At 39.6% G+C, this 23,711-nt stretch overlaps 1 long non-coding RNA gene across 1 annotated transcript; it reads left to right on the top strand.

The window, feature by feature from the left end:
• The first annotated feature begins 4,011 nt into the window (after nt 1-4,011).
• On the top strand, nt 4,012-12,635 carry LOC134731998 (uncharacterized). Its single transcript, XR_010114782.1, has 3 exons — nt 4,012-4,029; nt 10,707-10,792; nt 12,612-12,635. It is a non-coding gene; the product is annotated as an uncharacterized lncRNA (long non-coding RNA).
• Nucleotides 12,636-23,711: the final 11,076 nt, after the last annotated feature.

The raw sequence follows: 23,711 nt of genomic DNA, 5'->3' as shown, positions 1-23,711 counted from the left end.
TTTTCTGTGACCCTCTCTGGGTCCATTCTTTAATCTGACTTTTGCACCTGTGAAAATAACCACAGAACCTCGTAGGTCATTAGGCTAGGTAAACGGCTCATTACAGAGTGAAATGAGACCAATGATAGTCATATTGTACCAATGCAGAATGTGTCTACTTCCTATTATCTAATTAAATGCCACTTGCTAAGTATTTATGGAGCATCCGCCATATGCTTATCACCAAGTTGGTTGCTGCAATGATTCATAAGAATTTTATACTGTACTCTCCACCCACAAGGGACTTAGAATCTTTTTTGGAAATATGCAACATATATTCAAGAATGATATTCAAAATAGTTCGTAATCAGACTGGCACAGGCACCAGCCAATGAGACTGGAAACCCATCTTATCTGAATGAATGTCAGCTATTAATAATTGATAGAGTGTGATGGTGCATGCTGGTGAATACCAGCCTTGCTTCCATCTGATTTTTTTTAACTGCTGAAGAAAAAAAAATGTTAAAAATCTTATACTGACTCTAATCAAATGCCAATATATATGATGGAATGTAAATGCCGGATATGCAGCTCTTCCTTGTCCGCAGCAGACACCATGAAAGTGTTACTTTCTTGTCCAAAGTCAGAGTGGCTGCTTGCACAGTTTAATTTGAGGGAAAATATTTTTTCAAGCAAATGCAGAAGAAATGAGCGTGACTATTTCACACAGGCAACCTCCAGCTGAATTCCTTAACTAAGAGGAACATTCAGCGAAATCTCTAAACAAAATATCTGCCAGAGGTGACAAGAAAATGTAGCTGCATGCCTTCCACTGAGTATAATTTCTTAGTGAGGCCAGCTGGCATTTTGCAAAAGTTTACCTGTTGTCAAACCTGCTGGTGACTGTGCTGTTCTGATTTAGAAATAAAGGATTGACTCAGAGGTGTCTATAAAATCATTCTCCTGGATGATAATTCCCAATTTTAACACCAAAATAAGAGGCAAATCATTAGTGCTGGCTCCTGTTCGGATCTCACGCTTAACTCAGTCCGCAGAGGTTGTCCGTGTCACTGGGAGAGGAGGTCACAGGGCAGGCTCGGGATGGGCTTAGCAAAGGCAGTCTGTCTCTGTTTGGCGCTGCCTGCTGCCTGTGGAGCGTTCCCCCATCTCGGGCCCTGTGTGAGTGAATGGCCCATAAGTACACAAAGTGGTTTTCAAAATCTGAATAAGAGCTCAGCTATCATCTATGAAATTATGGATCATGGAGTAGAAATTATGAAGAGATCCTGTTTTTCACTTTGTTTTATTGGCAAGCATCCTGAGTGATACTGACTCTTTCCATAATAAACTGTCATCGGACACAATTGTTTCAAAATATGGTCTCGACGTTTGATTGCAGGGTCTGCAGACTTCAGACAGTGGGAATGCAATGCTTAAGCTTCTGCACTTATTGCCTGCTGGTGTACAAATATAGGATTTGGCAATTTAGCCTAAAGCCTTCGTGTCTCCTGCTACCTCCATCCGCTCTGGGAGGCTCCGGGAATGCAACTTTCCACAGGCTCCCAGGCAAGAGGAGGCCCATAGAGCTGATATCAGAGCCAAGGTGTGGGCCTGCCTCATGTATAATCCACCCGCGAAACACAGTCTGATGGCCCCCTTGCTAGAGCTGAACTTTGGACTCCCCACCACTGAAATAAAAAAATAAATAACTGCCAAATCCTCATAAATGCTGAAAAGAACCAGCTGGTAGCCACTTTAATAATAGGAATAAAAATAAAACCAAAGCTGGGTACAAAAAAGCTTATATCTGTAAAAAGAGAATTAATGTAAAGAAGGCGATCAAAATCACGTTTGTGTCATGCCACTTTGTCACAGAGGCAGGCAGGAGAAGGGAAGGCATTTCAAAATCAGACACCAGCCTGACACCCACCAGATAATAGCACAAAATGCACCTTAAAATCCCTGTGTTAACATGCTCTGTTGGGACAGGGATGGAGTTATTTCCATTTCCTTTTACAGGAGAAGAATCCCCCTATAACAACAATATTGATGGGATAGCTTTCTTTGTACAGAGGCATCCATGTTGACCCTGCCCGGCAGCGGAGTCCTTCCTGAATTTTGTTGAACCAAAATGCTTTGCTAGTAACTGAATTCCCAAGTCCTCGATCATTGGGCAACCTGTCTATCTGCTGAGCCTAAGGTCATTTTTATGGAACATGGTTAACCAGGACGGGATTTGGATACATGTGCAAGGTAAACAATGATTCATAAAACTGAGAGTTTAAATCTGTGTGGGAAATGTTTGGGGCTGCTATACATTCAGGTAAACTCTGTCAGTATTTGGAGATTTGGAGAGCAATCTGTTCATTTAGTTTTCTTTCTGCCCTCATCTGGCATTCAACTTAACAAGGGAAGATGAGAGTAAGGTGCTGAGATGCAGCATGGAATGCTGGGAAAGCAGCAGATTCGCGAGCACAATCCTCACCCTTCACTTACACACTGGGTTGTCTTGGGCAGCCCCAGCCCTTGGAAGCCTCAGTTTCTTCCCTTTTCTTCTCCTGCTTTGCCAAAGGGTTAAATGAAGATCAAATGAGGCCGGGTACAGTGGCTCCTGCCTGTAATCCCAACACTTTGGGAAGCCAAGGCAGGAGGATCAATACAAAAGTTTGAGATCAGCCTGGGCAACATAGTGAGACCTCGTCTCTACAAATAATAATAGTAATAATCATTAATTAATTTAAAAAATAGCCGATCATGGTGGTATGTGCCTGTAGTCCCAGCTAGTTGGGAGGCTGAGGCAGGAGGATTGTTTGAGCCAGGAGTTTGAGGCTGCAGTGAGCTATGATGGTGCCACTGCAGTCCAGCCTCGGTGACAGAGCAACAGAGGGAGACCCTGTCTCCCATCCCCCCGCCACACACATAAAATATCCAACAAAGTAATATTATGTAAAGCATTTTGAAAATTAAAATGCTATGGAACTCTGTACAAAAATGTTTATGACAAGTACCCCAAAAGTTTATGTAATGCATTAAGTGTTCAAAAATTAATGACTTCTGCCTACAGAGGTAATAAAACCAGATGTTTTCCTGCTGAGCCTTAAAGAAAATTAAGGCTTCTACTGACAGAGATGGAGGTAAGCTCGGCCAATGGAGGCAAAGGAATGTAAACCGAGGTGGAAAAATGTATATGGCTTGTTCAAAATCTAGAAAGTAGTCTCATTTGTCTGGAGCATGAGACATTGTAGTATTTAAGAAAATTGGTTTTTTTTTCGGTGTCTATCACAAAATTTTCCATCCCTTCATTTCAAATGTTAGTTTCTGCAATGCCAATGGGTAAATATTTACAGCTCAATTCGTATTTTAGCTTTTTAATGCAATAGTCCCTGCTGTAGACAGCGTTAACATGAGCCATAAAAAATTCAAAATAGTTTCCCAATTTCCTTTGCTGTTCTTTGCTATAGTGGCTGATATTTTATGATAATGTTTCTATTGTTTTAATATTCTTGCTTTTCTCATTCATATTCTAAGAGATTATCATTAGTGCCAACACATTTGATTTATCATTTAGAGAAAGCACTTGTTCAAAAAGTCAGTACTGGGTATTAAATGATGATTGCCTGCAATGAATTTCTTCTCAACATCTGCAAAGACAATTTTGCCTTTTCTTCTTCCACTTAACTCTAAATGAGAGATCTTAAATATACTTAAATAGGATTCATATCAGCTTAGAAAATCTCTTCCTAAAACCTAGGGTGTTAAAAACAGTTTCTAATGCCTATTTTTCTTGGTTAAAGTAAAATACACACGTGTGCCAACATAACATTAAAGAATGATACTTATACTCTTTTCCTAAAATCCTGGCTAATACTATACAATTAAAATACTTATCTTCCTTTTCACATTATTTCTATTTCTATTTTATACTTATGAAGTATTTTATAATTTATCAATTGCTCTTTATTTCAGAAAATATTTATTTCTTCTTGACCGTTGAATCATGAAAATACAAGCAAGCAAGAGTAAAGCTGTTATTTTAAAATAAACGTTCAGGTTTGTTATACCTGTCTCCAAGTGAAAATACTTGCATTATACATACTATGTGACAACTCCAACTGTATTCTTCATGTGTATATTGCAGGATTAATTTCTTTTCATTTTATTTTTTATTATTTATTTATTTATTGAGACAGAGGCTCGCTCTTTTGCCCAGGCTGGAGTGAAGTGGCGCGATCTCAGCTCATTGCAACTTCTGCCCCCCAGGTTCAAGTGATTCTCCTGCCTCAGCCTCCGGAGTAGCTGGGATTACAGGTGCCCACCACCATGCCTGGCTAATTGCAGGATTAATTTCTAACAGTTGACTGGGGCTTTATAACATTTAGGTTATAGCACATAGAATAATCCTAAATTAAGGTGACATTTCAAAGAAAATGCTGTGTAAGCAAAAAATAATTATTTTATTTTGTCTTAGGAGAGACAGTGTCACAGCCAGCAATCAATTCAAAATGTCACATTCATTGGTATTTGTCACCTTTGTATGGTATCCGTTATTTTATTTGAGGCCAATGAGACATTTATTCATCTATTTTTGACCCCACCATGTCCCAGCCATAATACCCGAAGCTAAGTGGGAAAGGCAGAAATATAAAACTAAGTTAAATTCCTTGCCTTAAAGAATCTTGAATAATGATAGAAGAATGCAATTATTTGTTTAAGTACATAAACAAATAATTGTAATAACATTTGACCCAAACTATAAGATGGGTCTGTACAAAGCATTAAAGAACTATAGAGGAGGAAATGACCCATTCTGTCTTCATGGAAGACAATGTTTTCGCTGGATCTTAAAGAATGAATGGGGGCTGGGCGCGATGGCTCACGCTTGTAATCCCAGCACTTTGAGAGGCTGAGGTAGGTGGATCACCTGAGGTCAGGAGTTCGAGACCAGCCTGACCAACATGGTGAAACCCCGTCTCTAATAAAAATATGAAAATTAGCTGGGCATGGTGGTGCACGCCTGTAATCTCAGCTACTCAGGAGGCTGAGGCAGGAGAATTGCTTGAACCCAGGAGGCAGAGGTTGCAGTGAGCTGAGATAGTGCCTGGATGACGGAGGGAGACCATGTCTCAAAAAAAAAAAAAACAAAAGAACGAATGGGAATTTGGCAAATAGAGAAGAGGGTAAATATTCGTGGAAAAGATAAGCACTCAGACAATAGCACAGAGCTGGGAGGACATGATGTAATTTTAGGAAGGACAAATGGTTTGGTAGAAGTGGAATGCAGGGTTTTTGAGAGTAGTGGCATGAGATGATGGAGGTGAAGTGGTACCAGACAGAGAAGAACAACTGGTTGGAACAGAGCCTGGCACATAGTAAGAACTATATGAGTATTTGTTAACTAAAACACAAACAGTGCAACGGACCCCAGTAGGCACAGCCATAATTCAGGGAACAGAAGAGAAGTTTAAATATTTTAATTAATATCTTCAGAGACATTTGAGAGACTATTGCTACTATAACTATTACATGAAGAACTTGCCATGAACAGAACAAATCAAAGAGCAAAAAATGTTCTTGGAAGTTAGAAATACAACTGCCAGCGGGCGCAGTGGCTCACGCCTATAATCCCAGCACTTTGGGAGGCCGAGGCGGGTGGATCACCTGAGGTCAGGAGTTCGAGACCAGCCTGGCCAACATGGTGAAACTCCATCTCTACTAAAATTACGAAAATTATCCAGGCATGGTGGCATGCACCTGTAAGCCCAGCTACTCAGGAGGCTGAGGCAGAAGAATCACTTGAACCCAGAAGGCGGACGTTGCAGTGAGCCAAGATTGTGCCATTGCACTCCAGCCTGGGTGACAGTGTGAGACTCTGTCTCAAAAAAAAAAAAAAAAAAAATACAACTGCCAAAATAAGAGTTCCCACGGTGGAGATGAATGATAAATTTACCAGGGCTGAAAGAAAAGAGATGGTAAATATAAGGAAACTTAAGAATAATGAAGACTAGTCACATTTAACATTAATTTACTAAGAGTTCCAGTAGAAGGGAATCTGGGCAATGGAAGGAAGAGAAAATCCAAGAAATAAAAAAAGGAAAATTTACCTGGACAAAATAAATAAATAAATCCATAAAACAATGTAAATCTTCACATGGAAATGAATCACTGAGTGCCAAACAGGACAAATACAGAGAAAACTGATATATTTTTGAAGAGGTAAGGGAGGTGTATTTGTGAAACATATTATCGACACAGGAGTATAAATCAAATGGGCATCAGACTTTTCATAACAGTTAGTGGGTTCTAGGAACCATTGGAGCAGTGTTTTCAAAGTGATTGGAGAAAAGATTTTGAACCTAGAGTTCTGCTAGCCAGTAAAAACTATCGATGATAAGTAAGAGAAAAATAGAGAAATTTTATACGTGCCAAAGCTCAGAGAGCATTCTGCTTTTAAACTTGGTATGAATAAACCCCTTTTGAACCCTACAGGAAAACAAATCACTTGAGTAAGTGGGCCAGTGGAATAAAAAAGAATCTATGAAAGGAGATATCCTGGGATATGAAAATAGAGAAGGAAAAGATGGAGTCAGAAAAATTAAAACAGAATCTTCCACACTGAAAGGTTTGCCTTAGGGAAGTTTAAATGATGTAGGATTGCATGATTCCATCTCTTCTAAATGGCTCCATCTACACTACTTTGTTCTAAACTTTAAAACGTTTACATAACCAGGCCCGGCGCGGTGGCACACGCCTGTAATCCCAGCACTTTGGGAGGCCGAGGCAGGCGGAGCCCAGAAGTTGGAGACCAGCCTCGCTTACATTGCAAAACCCCGTCTCTACTAAAAATACAAAAATGAGCCTGGCATGGTGGCCGGCGCCTGTAATTCCAGCTACTTGGGAGGCTGAGGTGGGAGAACCGCTTGAATCTGGGAGGCAGAGGTGGCAGTGAGCCGAAATCACCTCACTGCACACCAGCCTGGGTGACAGAGCGAGACTCTGTCAAAAACAAAAAACAACAACAAAAAAAAGGCTGGGCGCGGTGGCTCAAGCCTGTAATCCCCCACCTCAGGAGGCCGAGGCAGGCGGATCACGAGGTCAGGGTATCGAGACCATCCCGGCTAGACGGTGAAACCCCGTCTCCACTAAAACTGCAAAAAATGAGCCGGGCGTGGTGGCAGATGCCTGTAGTCCTAGCTACAGCTACTCGGGAGGCTGAGGCAGGAGAATGGCGTGAACACGGGAGGCGGAGCTTTTGCAATGAGCTGAGATCGCGCCACAGAGCGAGACTCCATCTCAAAAAAAAAAAAAAACTACATAACCGTAATATTTTAGATTGTTTTATACTTTCAATTTTTAATCAATCTGTAGACAATATTTGAAAGGTCTAATAGAATTACCAAAGAAAAATAAACATTATAAACCTTGACAATAAAAATAGTAATATAAGAAACAAAACTGAGGGAGTAGAAGAATGCTAATTTCTTCACAGCTAGTTAGTAGAGTCTACCTAAATTGATAAATTAAGAAATACTCAATGAATATATCACTGGTAAAAATAACATGATAAAACACGGGCCATGGAGAGGAGATCATCCTGTAGAAGACTGGATTAATTATTTTTAACATACACAAAATAACTTTAGGATATTGTTCCTACCGTGTGAGAATTTGAACGCAGCTGAGATGAATACAAATCAGAGCTAGCTCCACCTCCACTCTTGTCACACAGCTGCCTCTTCCTCATTCTTTAGGTCTCAAGGGCCCTTCTTAAAAGCTGTTGGCAAACCATACCATCTAAAGTTGCCTATCATTCTACCAATTCTTAGCCTTAGATAAATTGATTTATGACACCTCTTACATAAATCAAATGTCCAGAGCAAATGGCATGGTGATATGGTTACATACATTAAATTAGGTGTTGCCTGGTCTGATAATTTTCCAACATTAACAAATAAAGTGAAGCTAAATTGTGGGTTCATTTCATTCATCTGATATTTTACATTCATGATTAAAGAAACTTACTTGCATAAACCTGAGAACATTTTCTAGGTAGTGAGTGTCTTCTAGACAATTTATAATAGTTATGAAGGGATTTTTATATACCCGTGATAGCTCAGGAAACACATAGAAGCAGACATGTAAGACAATACTCTCGTCGAAAGAATTACATAATGGAAATTAACATTGTGAAGATAGGTCATCCATTCTAACGTGGAAATACATAGAAGTACACCATTGTGTATCAGGCTATAAAGTTATAGAACACATTACCCATAAGGAGTCATATCAGAAAGAAATATAAATGAATTCAAACAGAGTTTAAACACAATCCTAAATGGCAATGCTAAAAACAGTTATTAAAAGAAAGTGGAGTATAGTCAATGATTCAGCTGATTATGAACATCAGTTGATACCTTTTACAGAGAAAATGTAGAGGTTTCATTAATGTGGAAAGTCAGTTATAAGAATGTCCATTGTATATTGGTATATTATATATGTATTTTATTTCACTAAATATAACTGTACATATACTATATATTTTACTGTGTATATCATTTATGAACTTTAATCTATACATTTACAACGATTTCAAAGAGAAATCAATTGCTCAATTCCTTGAAGCTACTGTTGGCAAGCAGACTGCAAAGTAAATAGGCTTTATTTCTGTTCAGTCTTAACACAGGAACCTACATGTATTGTCACAGGCAAAAGGAGAAAGAGGGTCTTCTTCCAGAATCCATTTCTTTAATGGATAGCATTGCTGATCCAACCATCTCTCTCACTTACGAGTCAGGGAATTTATTTTTCTCAGAGCTGAAATATCTTGAATGAAGACATAATATCCCTGTGTAAATACAAACATTTGCCACAGGGAACAGGGCAGTAGCTCTTTGTTGGTCATTAATGCTTTGGAACCTAGTAGTTTGCCAGAGAAGTAGCTCATGCAGAGCAGAAGGAGGACTCTGGATGGTTAACACAAAGAATGGGTAGGCATGGTGGAGTGTAAGAGGAAGATCAACATACAATATTATAATACTCTCCAAAAAGCAAGAGGTGTGAATGTACTGAGAAACTGGAAAAGGAGAATTTGTTATTGAGGGAGAGATCTGAAGGAAGGGAATGAAAAAGAATGGACAAGAGCCTTTTTTGAAGTATTTTCTCTCAGTGGTCCTAACATGCAGTAGAATAAGCAGTCTTTAAAATCAGGTGATCTAATTTTAAGTGCCAACTCTGTCATGTTAAGGTCTTCAGGAAAACTCGTGACCTTTTTGCAGCCTAATTTAGATCTGTCCTGATTACCAACATGGGATAAAAAATAAATCAAAAGTGTTGACAAAAAACAGAGGATGCCAGAGAATCTCCTTAGATTAACCTAGTTCTAAGATCAAGGTAGTAGTACTGGTAGTCATGAAAATGCAAAACAGAGAACTACCATTATTCATCCATCAGATTGATAGAAATGAAAAGAATTAGTATCATAAAGCTCAGTGCTGGCAAGTACATGGGGAAACAGGCATTCTCAAACATTGCAGGTAAACAGCTTTTGGGGAAGGGAATATGACAATATCTTCTAGATTTTCAAATAGGCATACCCATTGACTCAGCAATTTTCACATCAGGAATATAAAAGCCATGATACATATTAATGTAAGTGCAAAGATGTATTGCAACATTGTAAAAGCATAAACTCAGAGCAAGTTGAATGTCTGTTAGTTGAATAAATTATCAGATACGCCAACTAAAATGAAAAATCTCTTAAAAGTAATAAGTGGTTATATATGCTTTGGTTTAGAAAGCTGTGCATATCTTGAGTGAATGAAGCACTTGTACAGAATAACATTCATACTGGAAGCTAATTTTGATCTTATGAAGATCAAATAGGTATAGATATAGATATAGATATTAGTACAAACATGGGGACAGATGTGAAAGGAGGCTGTTGACCTCCATTACCTCTAATGGGTATAACCAGAGTAGGGATGGGATACTATTATTTGTTCATCTTCTCATCAAAGACAGTAATTTTTGTAAAGAGAGAGTCTTTATTAAAATATTTACATATTATACAACAAATAACAAAAATAAAAGGCAATTTCAGGCTTTCCGTTTGTGATATTTCACATTATATTAATGTATCACATTATGCCTATCACAAATACCTAACAGAAAATAAGAGTAGCAAATAACTAAATAGGAAAGTTCTATCATTTAAATGTACATCTCTATTGTTGTCAGCTTTTTATTTTAATGGCATATTTTCTCTAATTAAAAAAGCACCACATTGTCATGGAGAAAAATATCAGAAATACAGAAAAGCACAAAGAAGAACACAAAAATTTTCAGTATAGTACTTTGTACATACTTTTTTTTACAGTATAGTATACATCCTTCTTTATCCATCTCTCACTCTCTTTCTTCTACATATCCATCTATCTATAGGTATATAATTAATTGTATGTAATTTTAAAAAATCACCAAACATTAACATACAATTTTTAAGCTGCTTTTTTCCCTTATGAGTATAAGGAACACTTTCTTGTCTCGTTCAATACCATTTTTAGTGACACCCTCGGAGTATTCCATTGTATAAAGGATTAATAACTTATCCAACTAGCCATCTATGAATAGATACTTGAGCTATTATATTTTAGCAGAAAAAAATATGTACAGTACTTCTATCCAAATTGCTAGACATGCTTTCTAACATCAGTTTGTCATTTGTTTTTCAGGTTATTTTTAAAGAAAAGCATCAATAAATAAATTTTCTTAATCAGCTAAAGACCGGATTTGTTGAATTCCTCAAACTTACAAGAATGTAGGTATCTACTGAGTCCTACGCATGGCAAAAGAAGGACTATGGGTACAGTTAGCGTGTGGGGCCCGAGTCTCCAGGGATGCTAGAGGACAAAGTCACTGCAATCTTCTCAAGACCTATAACATCACACTGTGACCCGAGGCAAGGATGCTAGAAGACCCCATAGCCAGTTCTTCATTTTGCAGTGGACTTGAATGAAATGATGATAATTATTGATCCAACAAACTATAATGGCTTCCCCTGAGTCCTTGGGGAATGTTGTGCAAATGTGTACTTAGGGACTCTTAAATACTGCTTATTAATGGTTTGACAGGCCATAACTGCTTTGAAGGAGCCATTAAAGACGATGGTATAAATCCTCTTGGGTTTTCTCTTATTTAACTCAGCCTGTCAGAGATGCCACATGCCTGTATTCAAACAGGCTGCTGAAAGTAGCAAGTGATGCTCTAACTTCTGAACAATACATACATCCATGGTATCCAAAGCAAACTGGCAATTTCTTCTGAAATTCATTGATTCTTCTACTTTTTTTCCTTTAATGTACTGAATCCATTCTCCTTAACATTTTAAAATAGCGTATATAACTCATTAGCTACTTTATCTCCCATTTTCTAATTAATTTCTGTAGATTTTAGAACTAGGTACAGTAAAAATTTTTGGATACTTAATAAGGTCTTTATAATGATTCAAATAAGGTCTGATAAATCTATTTTTACATTGCAAAATATTTTATTAATGGTTGTCAACCATATCAACACGGCCCAACTAGTAAAAAATGAGAACTTTTAATCCTCATCATTAACTCTGAAAACTCTTTGAGCCATGATATATTTTCACTGACACAGTTTTAACTGCCCTTAAAAATAACATTGTAATAGCAGAAACACCGAGCAAACTTTCACTTCAGCCACACTCCCAGTGCCAAAGTCAAGCATGTTTTTTCTTTCATAACCAAGTTCCGCTGAGACACTTATGGAAGCTAAATTACGACGTTTTGCCAGGATAGATCTCATTTTGAGTTATCTTCTTTGTTTTACAAACCTAATCTGGAGGACTGGACTTCTAAGGCCTGTGATATGTTGCCTGAGGAGCACGCAAGTGTTTAAATTGCATCTTTTCAATGCATTCTGGCACTGCTGCCTGAAGCCAATACTTGTTTTTTAACTGGCAACCTGCCTCCCATGAATGGAGGAAGCAGATTGCCTCTTTGCTGAATACTTAGACAAGGTACTGATATAACAACAGTGGACAAGCAGCTGGGAGCTGGGCTGTCAGCCTGTCACACACTGACAAATCTGTTGTTCATATTCAGGCAGGATGTGCGTGTTCACCCGCCATCAGTATCATCTATCTAGCGCGGGGGGTGCAGAGTAGCCTCGTCCCCGCGTTCCTATGGACCAAACGCTCTTATTACATCTTTCTGAAGGATCACAACGAAACAACTCATTTACTTTTTATGATGGGGCCTGGCAAATGAGACAAGTAAGATAGCCTGCTCAATTTTTGTTTCTCTTTCTTCGTTCAATACACCAAGACAGCCTGTATTACCCTTTCATGTCACATACATAAAATCATAACTCTAAATGGCTCCAAACCGCTTTTCTGAAAATCCACAAGGCAGAAGGAAGGGCAAATATAAGAAATATTAAATTAAAATGCTGTTCTTAGAGGGGAGAAAATCATTTGAACACAGTGTGGGGTGGGTTTTTTTCTCTCTCTCTCTTTTATTTTTCAGGCAGCACTGACTTTCAGAATGATCTCTAACAAATTTCCCCTAGAGCCACTGAATTTGTAACACTGACTCTCCCTCTCTCTGCAGATTCATTTCAGGCTGAATGTGAAGCCCACCTGAGACTAAATTTACAATTCCCTGGACAAACCGTATCTATATTTATATGGACCTTTGTAAATCAATGAAATATATTTTCTTTTTAAAATGTAGGCATTTGTGTGAATTTAAACATAATTGAAGCTGTATCCCAGAGTTCCTGATATGATGCCATTCACCGTTTGTTGGTCCTTACCTGGAATATTTAAAAACAAAATTCTGGCTATGGGCTATCGATTTGCATCAGTTACACAAATGTGTAGGTGTGTGTATATGTATGTGTGTGTATGTATATATGTGTATATATGTGTGCGTGTGTTTGTGCACACACACAATTGTCTTTTACCCCTTCTAATCATGTTCACTTTATGGCTCTAGATAAAGAGACTAAATCCACCCTAATTAGGATTGCTGTGTAGTGTTTAGTGGGCTGTTTTGTGTTGTTAATTCTGATTTATCAATTTTTTTTTTCTTTTCCCATGGTCAGCCCAAGAGCTATTTTTTCTGAGGAAATATTTTGTGCGATATTTCAGGTAATCTTTTCCATAAGATACACAAAAATGTGCACCAATTCAAAGAAACAAAACAACATTTTAAGTTAAAGGCACAAATGACCCTGAAAAGCCATATTAACATTTAAAAATGTTCATACTACCACTGTTATCAGAAATAAATCATTGCAGTTTGTAGTTTAATCTTAAAAATTCCTTTAGGTTAAAGATGCTTTTGTGTCAGTAAAAACTAGTTAAAACAATAATAATAATATTTAGTTATTTATTGAGCTCTCGCTATGTGTTAGAGTTTTTTTGGCATTTATGTCTATGTTAGGAAAAAGAAATCCATTAATTTAAAAATTGTTAGGGTAGTAGATAGAAGGAAACAGCTGGCAATGCACGTTAAATAAAGCCCTCAAAGAACAGTTTCATCTTTTGTTTACTACCTACAGAACAAGTTTACTGTATTTACATAGCTATTTTTGTATAAACACAGACACTAAGCAGTAATATTTACCACAGATTTTCATCAAATTATTTAAATAACATGAACTTTTAAGGATTGCAAAGAAAGCAATATTGTTGTAATAAAACTTTTAATTAAATGTAAAATAACTCACACACACAAACACACACACATACAAACCCACACATATACACACACATATACATACATGCGAGGAAAAAAATATGTCAAGTAATGGTCTGTCATTTAGGAAATACAGCTCCCAGGTCTAGGTTCGTTTCCAGAATAGCACAGTGTGAATGTAGTCTTAACTGGGGAAATATCTTTGATTTCTGGAATTGTCATTGCCCCCTTGATTTACCTTGGTTTAAGGCATAACATAGCTTTAAGTATTTTAATCTGTTATGTTTCCCTTATTTTTATAGGTCTGAATAAGAAAAGTAAAAATACTCCATGTTTAAATCAGTAGCACAGAAAAAATACGAAAGGTTAATTTACGCTTTGCATTTTTCTTAATAGAAAAAACCCATAAATATTAAGGAGGATGAAATCACTCGTGTCAACTTCAATAATATCCACATTAACTCCTCTATGTACTGTGTACTCTAAAATTTTAAGATTGTGCCTTTTCTGAATACAATAATAACGTAAATTCTCCATCCTTATGAAATAGCTGGGTACTCTTTATTCTGCCCTGAAACCCTAGTGATTTTTGATTGACAGGAAGATTACCTAATAAACCTTCACTACAAACTAATTAATCACTTTGAATACAACACTAAATTGTCAGGCATAAAAAAGTAAATGAGATGGGTGTTGAAGACCATTTTCAAATGACCTTAGTTAAAAGCCAGGTACAGACTTAATTCTTCTTTACCATGCCTTCCTCATGTTCATGGAAACGGGTTCAAATGTACACTTGCATGTCCCCTCCCAGATGCCTGTCTGCCACTCCCTAACAGACATTTAGCTTCTGCGAATGAAACCACACCACAAATCAAGTATTTGCTGAGCTCTGGAATAAGGCTATAACAATGTTACCAATTACAGTACAGATTATGAAGTTTTCAGGTATTAATAGTATCCTGGACCTCCCACCTCTCTCAGCGTCTACAGCACTTCTGGTCCATGTCACTGTAACAGCATTTATTGCACTGAAGCATAGTGACTTTTACATGTCCTGGGGCTCATGAGAGGAACATCGCTTATTCATTTCTGTATCCTCCATACGTGACACAATGTCTGGTGCTCAATACTTGTATAATAAATACATGAGGTCTAAAACAGAAGATGGTGGGTGATATGATTTGTCTGTGTCCCCACCCAAATCTCATCTTGAATTGTAGTTCCCACATGTTGTGGGAGGATCTGGTGGGAGATAATTGAATCATGGGGAGTGGTTTCCCCCAGACTCTTCTCATGGAACTAAATAAGTCTCACGAGATCTGATGGTTTTATGAGTGGTTTCCCCTTTTGCTTGGCTCTCTCATTCTCTTTTTCTTGCCGCCATGTTAGACCTGCCTTTTGCCTTCCGCCATGATTGTGAGGCCTCCCCAGCCACCTGGAACTGTGAGTCCATTAAACCTCTTTTTCTTTATAAATTATGGTATGTCCTTATCAGCAGCATGAAAATGGAATAACAGTGGGTTTCAGACATCTTTTCTACTCACTGTATTTCCATGCAGACTCAATAAGGTTGAAAGGAATACTGCCTATTTTGGCTAAAAGACAATGTTCCTCGATAGTATCAAGATGTCTGTTGCTTTTTTTTAAAAAAAAAAAAGAAAGAAATTTTAGTCAGTCGTGATCATTAAGGCAACTTTATGTTATACACAGGGCCCACAACCTGACTGAAGTTTGAGACAGTTTATTATACATTATTCCTGTCAGTTTCATTTGTGACTGCCAATTTGGTGAGAAGGGATCCTCTTGGGCTTTTTTTCCTCACTATATATGCATTACCACTAACAGGTTCATCATTTTGGTCCCACCAATCTCTAAGAGTGATACCTCTGTTAAGGAGAAAAATATTAAAAGCAGAGGTTTTTGAAATCCACTCAAGGCATATATTTTACCAAGTCCCTGGTCCACTTTCTTTTGCTGTTTATCTCAAAAAGAACAGTCACAGTCCTCTAAAAATCTATCTTTGCCACCATCTGCCATGTCCAACTCACTCAACACACAAAAGATTCCTCCATCTTTTGTGCTGCACGCGTTACACAATCAAACTACTACAGGTGGGTATACAAGGCCCTGCAGGAACAAGAAAACATCTATAGACTCCCCCTGTTTCCATTAGCAACAAGTAACTTCTCAAGGTTTACCTGATACTCATCTTCTAACCTCAGTCCTAAAAATAAATGAAGACCAAACAAACAAACAAATAAGGGACAGTCTAAAGAAACACAGCACTAATAATTTATTACTTTGGAGGGGCTCCACCCACCCCTAGCTCTATCATGAGTTGGCTCCTCTCTGCTTCACAGTGTTGCCTGCTGTGGCTTTTGTTTGCTGTACTCATTCATGGCTGGCTGTGCTGGATGAGTGGGTAGGATACGTCTGGTCCCAGGCTCTGTCGGTTGAGCTCCAGACACGGACATTCCTCCTACTAGACAAGCAGAGGCTTCTTGGGATATTAATGAGCCCCCAGCTATTTCTTGGGCCTCCCTTTCCCCATCCCCCCTTCTCTGCCTGGCTGTCTCTTTTACTGCCTCCACCCACCCCCGGCAGTCCAGCCCTGCTCCTCCAGCTCCCTCTCCTCACAGCTTTTATCCAAGCTGCTCCTCAGAAACAGAGAAGGAGAGAGGAATTATTTATTGTGCGTCTGTTTAAAATGAAAGGCTTTTACATTTTAATGAGCACTAAATAGGTGCGAGGAAATATTGTTCATTAGCTGTAATCTGCGGAATTGCTTGAGTGAACTTCCTTTGGAGGCTGCTTTAAACGGTTCACTCAACTAAAGCAGTTTGTATGGTAATTAAGGGAGAATTTTTCTGTCAACATCTGTGTTGCTATTTATAACAGGGGAGGTAGTTTGCAGCTCCACTGGAAGAGCTGGAAGGGGTAGGTGCTGGAAGAGGCAGGTAGGATGGGGCTAGTCCTTTGGTTGACAGTTAGCACTGGCACAACCATTTCTTCCTGGCACTCTTTACCACGACAACAAGCTCTTTTTTCTTGCCCTCCTTCCATTTAAACTCTAATACTTCTTTAAAAAAAAAATCCTTCCCACTCTTTCTGGCTAGAAGAATTATCTCTCTGACATCTCTTCATTAATCACATCCTTCACTTGGCAGCCCAGGCAGGGAGATTCAAGCTGCTTTGGAGAAGTAAGTGTTCTTCAGCTTTGTCAGATGGTTTCTTTCTGTCTGTCATCCATTTTTCTCTCTCCCCATTGCCCTTCCACACACATACAGTGGCAGCAAGGTACCAGGATTAGGACTGTGGAATTCAGGGCAGGGATAGATTGATGGGAAACAAAGAACTCAATTGGATACTTCAAATCCCTGCCAGGATGAGAGGACCAGGCATCCCTCTGTAACACTTGATGGCCAGTCTCAGCAGCACCAGCAACCAGCCTGATTTGTGGTTTCCCTGGAGAGACTTGTAGGATGACGTGCATCCTCTCCAATGAAAGTGACCTCAGCCCTCATGGCCCCAGACCAGAGAGTCTCAGGACAGGGTGCTGATCTGGAAAGTTCCAGGACACAGTGAAGGCAAAAGAAGTTCATTAGGAAGGTGGCTTGGCTACACTGAAGCCAGGATCAAGAAAGACAAGAGCAGGCAGTCAACATTTGCCGGAAGGCAACGATAACTGGTGGTCCTGAAGTTAAGACTGGATTGGGCAAGGGTGGAGCCAAGATGGCCGAACGGCTCCGGTCTCCAGCTCCCAGCCCCAGCGACACAGAAGACGGGTGATTTCTGCATTTCTGCTTGAGGTACCGGTTTCATCTCACTAGGGAGTGCCTAACAGTGGGTTCAGGACAGTCGGTGAAGCGCACTGTGCGCGAGCCGAAGCAGGGCGAGGCATTGCCTCACTCGGGAAGCGCAAGGGGTCAGGGAGTTCCCTTTCCTAGTCAAAGAAAGGGAAAACAGACGGCACCTGGAATATCGGGTCAGTCCCGTCCTAATACTGCGCTTTTCCAACAGGCCTGGAAAACGGCACACTAGGAGATTGTGTCCCGCACCTGGCTCGGAGGGTCCTATGCCCACAGAGTCTTGCTGATTGCTAGCACAGCAGTCTGAGATCACGCTGCAAGGCGGCAGCGAGGCTGGGGGAGGGGCGCCCGCCATTGCCCAGGCTTGCTTAGGTAAACAAAGCAGCCAGGAAGCTCGAACTGGGTGGAGCCCACCACAGCTCAAGGAGGCCCGCCTGCCTCTGTAGGCTCCACCTCTGGGGGCAGGGCACAGACAACCAAAAACTCAGCGAGAACCTCCACAGCCTTAAATGTCCCTGTCTGACTGACAGCTTTGAAGAGAGTAGTGGTTCTCCCAGCACGCAGCTGGTGATCTGAGAACGGACAGACTGCCTCCTAAAGTGGGTCCCTCACCCCTGAGCAGCCTAACTGGGAGGCACCCCCCCAGTGGGACAGACTGACACCTCATTCAACTGGGTACTCCTCTGAGACAAAACTTTCAGAGGAACTATCAGACAGCTGAATTTGTGGTCTCACGAAAATCCGCTATTCTGCAGCCACCGGTGCTGACACCCAGCCAGACAGGGTCTGGAGTGGACCTCTAGTAAACTCCAACAGACCTGCAGCTGAGGGTCTTGTCTGGTAGAAGGAAAATTAACAAACAGAAAGGACATCCACACCAAAAACCCATCTGTACATCACCATCATCGAAGACAAAAAGTAGACAAAACCACAAAGATGGGGAAAAAACAGACCAAAAAAACTGGAAACTCTAAAAAACAGAGCACCTCTCCTCCTCCAAAGGAACGCAGTTCTTCACCAGCAACGGAACAAAGCTGGATGGAGGATGACTTTGATGAGTTGAGAGAAGAAGGCTTCAGACGATCAAACTACTCTGAGCTACGAGAGGAAATTCAAAACAATAGCAAAGAAGTTAAAAACTTTGAAAAAAAATTAGAAGAATGGATAACTAGAATAACCAATGGAGAGAAGGGTTTCAAGGAGATGATGGAGCTGAAAGCCAAGTTTCGAGAACTACGCGAAGAATGCAGAAGCCTCAGTAGCAGATGCGATCAACTGGAAGAAAGGGTATCGCTGATAGAAGATGAAATGAATGAAATGAAGAGAGAAGGGAAGTTTAGAGAAAAAAGAATAAAAAGAAATGAACAAAGCCTCCAAGAAATTTGGGACTATGTGAAAAGACCAAACCTACGTCTGATTGGTGTACCTGAAAATGATGGGGAGAATGGAACCAAGTTGGAAAACACTCTGCAAGATATTATCCAGGAGAACTTCCCCAATCTAGCAAGGCAGGCCAGCATTCAGATTCAGGAAATACAGAGAACGCCACAAAGATACTCCTCGAGAAGGGCAACTCCAAGACACATAATTGTCAGATTCACCAAAGTGGAAATGAAGGAAAAAATGTTAAGGGCAGCCAGAGAGAAAGGTTGGGTTACCCACAAAGGGAAGCCCATCAGACTAACAGCTGATCTCTCAGCAGAAACTCTACAAGCCAGAAGAGAGTGGGGGCCGATATTCAACATTCTTAAAGAAAAGAATTTTCAACCCAGAATTTCCTATCCCGCCAAACTAAGCTTCATAAGTGAAGGAGAAATAAAATACTTTACAGACAAGCAAACGCTGAGTGATTTTGTCACCACCAGGCCTGCCCTAAAAGAGCTCCTGAAGGAAGCACTAAACATGGAAAGGAACAACCGGTACCAGCCCCTGCAAAAACATGCCAAATTGTAAAGACCATCGAGGCTAGGAAGAAACTATGGCAACTAACAAGCAAAATAACCAACTAACATCATAATGACAGGATCAGATTCACACATAACAATATTCACGTTAAATGTAAATGGGCTAAATGCTCCAATCAAAAGACACAGACTGGCAAACTGGATAAGGAGTCAGGACCCATCAGTGTGCTGTATTCAGGAAACCCATCTCACGTGCAGAGACACACATAGACTCAAAATAAAGGGATGGAGGAAGATCTATCAAGCAACTGGAAAACAAAAAAAGGCAGGGGTTGCAATCCTAGTCTCTGATAAAATAGACTTTAAACCAACAAAGATCCAAAGAGACAAAGAAGGCCATTACATAATGGTAAAGGGATCAATTCAACAAGAAGAGCTAACTATCCTAAATATATATGCACCCAACACAGGAGCACCCAGATTCATAAAGCAAGTCCTCAGTGACCTACAAAGGGACTTAAACTCCCACACAATAATAATGGGAGATTTTAACACCCCACTGTCAGCATTAGACAGATCAACGAGACAGAAAGTTAACAAGGATATCCAGGAATTGAACTCAGCTCTACATAAAGTGGACCTAATAGACATCTACAGAACTCTCCACCCCAAATCAACAGAATATACATTTTTTTCAGCACCACACCACACCTATTCCAAAATTGACCACATAGTTGGAAGTAAAGCTCTTCTCAGCAAATGGAAAAGAACAGAGATTATAACAAACTGTCTCTCAGACCACAGTGCAATCAAACTAGAACTCAGGATTAAGAAACTCAGTCAAAACCGCTCAACTACATGGAAACTGAACAACCTGCTCCTGAATGACTATTGGGTACATAATGAAATGAAGGCAGAAATAAAGATGTTCTTTGAAACCAACGAGAACAAAGACACAACGAACCAGAATCTCTGGGACACGTTCAAAGCAGTGTGTAGAGGGAAATTTATAGCACTAAATGCCCACAAGAGAAAGCAGGAAAGATCCAAAATTGACACCCTAACATCACAATTAAAAGAACTAGAAAAGCAAGAGCAAACACATTCAAAAGCTAGCAGAAGGCTAGAAATAACTAAAATCAGAGCAGAACTGAAGGAAATAGAGACACAAAAAACCCTTCAAAAAATTAATGAATCTAGGAGCTGGTTTTTTGAAAAGATCAACAAAATTGATGGACCGCTAGCAAGACTAATAAAGAAGAAAAGAGAGAAGAATCAAATAGATGCAATAAAAAACGAAAAAGGGGATATCACCACCGATCCCACAGAAATACAATCTACCATCAGAGAATACTACAAACACCTCTATGCAAATAAACTAGAAAATCTGGAAGAAATGGATAAATTCCTCGACAAATACACCCTCCCAAGACTAAACCAGGAAGAAGTTGAATCTCTGAATAGACCAATAACAGGTTCTGAAATTGTGGCAATAATCAATAGCTTACCAACCAAAAAGAGTCCAGGACCTGATGGATTCACAGCTGAATTCTACCAGAGGTACAAGGAGGAACTGGTACCATTCCTTCTGAAACTATTCCAATCAATAGAAAAAGAGGGAATCCTCCCTAACACATTTTACGAAGCCAGCATCGTCCTGATACCAAAACCTGGCAGAGACATAACCAAAAAAAGAGAATTTCAGACCAATATCCTTGATGAACATTGATGCAAAAATCCTCAATAAAATACTGGCAAACCGAATCCAGCAGCACATCAAAAAGCTTATCCACCATGATCAAGTGGGCTTCATCCCTGGGATGCAAGGCTGGTTCAACATACGCAAATCAATAAATGTAATCCAGCATATAAACAGAACCAAAGACAAAAACCACATGATTATCTCAATAGATGCAGAAAAGGCCTTTGACAAAATTCAACAACCCTTCATGCTAAAAACTCTCAATAAATTAGGTATTGATGGGACGTATCTCAAAATAATAAGAGCTATCTACGACAAACCCACAGCCAATATCATACTGAATGGGCAAAAACTGGAAGCATTCCCTCTGAAAACTGGCACAAGACAGGGATGCCCTCTCTCACCGCTACTATTCAACATAGTGCTGGAAGTTCTGGCCAGAGCAATCAGGCAGGAGAAGGAAATAAAGGGTATTCAATTAGGAAAAGAGGAAGTCAAATTGTCCCTGTTTGCAGATGACATGATTGTATATCTAGAAAACCCCATTGTCTCAGCCCAAAATCTCCTTAAGCTGATTAGCAACTTCAGCAAAGTCTCAGGATACAAAATTAATGTACAAAAATCACAAGCATTCTTGTACACCAATAACAGACAAACAGAGAGCCAAATCATGAGTGAACTCCCATTCACAATTGCTTCAAAGAGAATAAAATACCTAGGAATCCAACTTACCAGGGATGTGAAGGACCTCTTCAAGGAGAACTACAAACCACTGCTCAATGAAATAAAAGAGGATACAAACAAATGGAAGAACATTCCATGCTCATGGGTTGGAAGAATCAATATCGTGAAAATGGCCATACTGCCCAAGGTAATTTATAGATTCAATGCCATCCCCATCAAGCTACCAATGACTTTCTTCACAGAATTGGAAAAAACTACTTTAAAGTTCATATGGAACCAAAAAAGAGCCCGCATCGCCAAGTCAATCCTAAGCCAAAAGAACAAAGCTGGAGGCATCACGCTACCTGACTTTAAACTATACTACAAGGCTACAGTAACCAAAACAGCATGGTACTGGTACCACAACAGAGACATAGATCAATGGAACAGAACAGAGCCCTCAGAAATGATGCCGCATAGCTACAACTATCTGATCTTTGACAAACCTGACAAAAACAAGAAATGGGGAAAGGATTCCCTATTTAATAAATGGTGCTGGGAAAACTGGCTAGCCATATGTAGAAAGCTGCAACTGGATCCCTTCCTTACACCTTATACAAAAATTAATTCAAGATGGATTAAAGACTTATATGTTAGACCTAAAACCATTAAAATCCTACAAGAAAACCTAGGCAATACCATTCAGGACATAGGCGTGGGCAAGGACTTCATGTCTAAAACATCAAAAGCAATGGCAACAAAAGCCAAAATCGACAAATGGGATCTCATTAAACTAAAGAGCTTCTGCACAGCAAAAGAAACTATCATCAGAGTGAACAGGCAACCTACACAATGGGAGAAAATTTTTGCAACCTACTCGTCTGACAAAGGGCTAATATCCAGAATCTACAATGAACTCAAACAAATTTACAAGAAAAAAACAAACAACCCCATCAAAAAGTGGGCAGAGGACATGAACAGACACTTCTCAAAAGAAGACATTTATGCAGCCAAAAAACACATGAAGAAATGCTCCTCATCACTGGCCATCAGAGAAATGCAAATCAAAACCACAGTGAGATACCATCTCACACCAGTTAGAATGGCCATCATTAAAAAATCAGGAAACAACAGGTGCTGGAGAGGATGTGGAGAAATAGGAACACTTTTACACTGTTGGTGGGACTGTAAACTAGTTCAACCATTGTGGAAGTCAGTGTGGCGATTCCTCAGGGATCTCGAACTAGAAATACCATTTGACCCAGCCATCCCATTACTGGGTATATACCCAAAGGACTATAAATCATGCTGCTATAAAGACACATGCACACGTATGTTTATTGCGGCACTCTTCACAATAGCAAAGAGTTGGAACCAACCCAAATGTCCAACAACGATAGACTGGGTTAAGAAAATGTGGCACATATACACCATGGAATACTATGCAGCCATAAAAAATGATGAGTTCGTGTCCTTTGTAGGGACATGGATGAAACTGGAAAACATCATTCTCAGTAAACTATCGCAAGGACAAAAAACCAAACACCGCATGTTCTCACTCATAGGTGGGAATTGAACAATGAGAACTCATGGACACAGGAAGGGGAACATCACGCTCCGGGGACTGTTGTGGGGTGGGGGGAGGGGGGAGGGACAGCATTAGGAGATACACCTAATGCTAAATGACGAATTAATGGGTGCAGGAAATCAACATGGCACATGGATACATATGTAACAAACCTGCACATTGTGCACATGTACCCTAAAACCCTAAAGTATAATAAAAAAAATAAAAAAAAAATAAAAAAAAAAAAAACAACTAACAATCTCAAAAAAAAAAAAAAAAAAAAAAAAAGACTGGATTGGGCAATGCCCCAGTGCCTGGAGGAACCACAGAAGAGCAATTCAGAGCCACATTGCTGGGTGA

This window comes from Symphalangus syndactylus, chromosome 19 (assembly GCF_028878055.3).
Source record: "Symphalangus syndactylus isolate Jambi chromosome 19, NHGRI_mSymSyn1-v2.1_pri, whole genome shotgun sequence".
Taxonomy (NCBI): domain Eukaryota; kingdom Metazoa; phylum Chordata; class Mammalia; order Primates; family Hylobatidae; genus Symphalangus; species Symphalangus syndactylus.
Note: the sequence above shows the minus strand (reverse complement) of the source record. Positions and strands in the feature narration are given on the sequence as shown.